The 2,812-nt window shown below is 41.5% G+C and overlaps 1 non-coding gene across 1 annotated transcript; it reads left to right on the top strand.

The window, feature by feature from the left end:
* Positions 1–379: 379 nt before the first annotated feature.
* LOC126076578 (5S ribosomal RNA) lies at positions 380–499 on the top strand. The gene has a single exon (XR_007517512.1). It is a non-coding gene; the product is annotated as a 5S ribosomal RNA (ribosomal RNA).
* The last annotated feature ends 2,313 nt before the right edge of the window (positions 500–2,812 follow it).

Raw genomic sequence — 2,812 nt, 5'->3', positions numbered from 1 at the left:
CTTCCTTCTCAGATCTTTGGTGAGATCTTTGGCTAGGCAAAAGGAGTAATTCTGAATTTCAAGTAGAAAGAATTTTTTTTTTTTTTTGGATTCACATTTTATACTCACACTTTCTTTTTCCACTGTCCATCTTTTATTCACACCTCCAGTTTTAGGTCCCTCCCCTCACTCCCACTCTTCCCTGTCCTCACTGAGAAGGGAGCCTCTTCTTGATTCAGGATGACGGCTATGGGTTTGGCTTCCTCTGCTTTTTTGTCAACACTCCTCTTACCACTCTCTGTTTTCTAGAAATATTTTTTAAAACTCTCCTGTTCTCTTTATTTTTGTGGATTTATACATGTTTTCATTCCTTTACTGCCATTTTAGTGGTGTCTTAGCTGTCTATGGCCATACCACCCTGAATGCTCCCGATCTCATCTGATCTCGGAAGCTAAACAGGGTAAGGCCTGGTTAGTACTTGGATGGGAGACTGCTTGGGAATACCTGGGTGCTGTAGGCTTGGAAATCCTGATGGTGTCATGGTTAAGAGCTACAGCTGCTAACTAACAGGTCGGCAGTTCAAATCCACCAGGCACTCCCTTGAAACCTTTTGGGGCAGTTCTGCTCTGTCCTGTAGGGTTGCTATGAGTCTGAATCAACTTCATGGCAAGGGTTTTTTTTGTTTTGTTTTTTAGGTGAGAAGAAAGATAAATGCTTGGGCCTAATCTACCGTCTTGAACCTAGATATTATTATCTCAATGTAAACTGATTAATAGGATCTTTTCCAAAAGGAGAATAATCTGAGTGGGGTTTTGAATGTGGGAGATAGAAAACAATCACTAAATGCAAATAACATTTTTTCTGAATTCTCTTACTTAACTTTTCTTAAATATTTGGCACTATTTCCAACTCCTTTTTTTGAAACTTCCTCCTCCCTTAACCTTTGAGACCCTATTCTCTCTTTGCTGTCCTTTCAACTTAAAAACTCTTCTACCAGCTCCTTTTTCTCTATTTGTTTCTGTAAAGATTAACCCTCATTCTTTTCTTCTCCCTCTATTTATATAATATGTGGGCCAAAGATCTTCCAAATCTTTATCTCCAATGCCAACATCTTTCCTGATCTTCAGATCTTCATTTCAGGCTGTCTGTAGGACATCTTTGCCTAGATGTTCCACAGGCATTCCAGACTCTACATGTTAAAAATTAAATTGAGTATCTCTGTAACATTTTTCTCCACTGTGTGCCTTATCTTGGTTAAAATCACAACCATCACTTAGTCGCTTAAGCTAGAAACTTTGACTCTACCTCTCAGTGGCAGGCACCAGCTACAAACTTATTTCCCAGGCTCCCTGAGCATAGATGAACTACACTTCCCAGGCTCCATTGCTGTTAGGTATGGCTGAAGGAATGTAGGGAGAAGTGATGTATGTCACTTCCAAGCCTGGCTCATAAAAAAAAAAAAAAAAAAACTCTTCCTTGACTCCTGTTTATTAGCTGATTTTCAGAAGTAGATTGCCTGGCCTTCCTTCCTAGTCCAGCTTAGTCTGGAAGCTCTGCTAAAACCAGTTCAGCATTACAGCATCTTCCTTTACTCCCCCTTCTATACCTCTTTGCTGGCTAGAAGTTGACACCAGGGCTAGTGTTTGCTCTGTGCATTCTATAGAGGGGAAGTGTGTTATTCTCCTTAGCTCAGGAAGGGAAGTCACTGCTTATAAAGGGACTGTTATTGAAAAGGTTCCCATCCTAGAAGGAGCGAATTCCTTTCTATATGATCCTTTTAACATTCCTATCACCATGTGTGGGAGCAGTGGCAGTTCAGTGGTGGAATTTTCGTCTTCCATGCAGGACATCTGTGTTTGATTCCTGGTCAGTGCACCTCCTGTGCAGCCACCAAGTGAAGATTTGGTTGTTGGTGTAATGCTGAACTGGTTTTAGCAGAACTTCCGGACTAAGCTGGACTAGGAAGGAAGGCCAGGAGATCTACTTCTGAAAATCAGCCAATAAAAACCCTATAGATCACAACAGTGCAGTCTGCAACAAATCCTGGGGATGGCGCAGGACTGGGCAGCATTTCATTCCATGAGTCCAGGGCCAACTCGACAGCAACGAACAACAGCAACAATCACCATGCCATCCTGGGACTGGATTAAAGCTGTGTCTGTACATATACCACAGATTGCCCAAGAAAAGAGACAAGACACAAAGCTTTTTCAAGTGTTGAAACATAATGATCTCTTCCCCACCCCTTACGCCCATCATAAAGTTTTGTCAAACCAGTGTACAAAGCAAGGACCCAAAGCTTCTTTGATTCTACTCAAGTTATGGCGAAAACCTAAGAATAACTCAAAAAGCAGTAGAGTTACCTACCCACAAAGTCACTGATAGAAAACACGTGTCTTTTCTGTGTCAAGCAATACCAGGATAGGACCCCAAAAATGCAGCCAGAAGATTAGACTATCCTCTCAGAAACATCCTGTTTCTCACTCCTTTCCCATCCCGCAGTTGTATGAGAAGCCAGACTGGGGGTTGAGGGTGAGGAGTGCAGGGATCCCAAAGTAGCCTACAGAACGTCACTTTTTCCTAAAAAAAAAAAAAAAAAAAAAAATTTTTTTTTTTTTTTTTAGAGCCTAAGGTCACAGGTGAGATACAGTGGACATTCCTGAGAAGGAGCCAAATACAGAACTGGGAAAAAAGAAAAACAGAAAAGCACACTGAAAATGTAGTTCTTTGCCTGAGACAGCTGTCAGGCCTCAAGGAGACTGGATGTGGGAATTCACCTGAATAAATATCTAATTCTGGGGTCAAGATACCATGCAGGAACCATGTATAGCTG

The sequence above is a fragment of the Elephas maximus genome, chromosome 4 (genome assembly GCF_024166365.1).
Source record: "Elephas maximus indicus isolate mEleMax1 chromosome 4, mEleMax1 primary haplotype, whole genome shotgun sequence".
Classification (NCBI taxonomy): Eukaryota; Metazoa; Chordata; class Mammalia; order Proboscidea; family Elephantidae; genus Elephas; species Elephas maximus.
The sequence above is the reverse complement of the archived record's forward strand: the minus strand, read 5'-3'. Positions and strand labels throughout refer to the sequence as shown.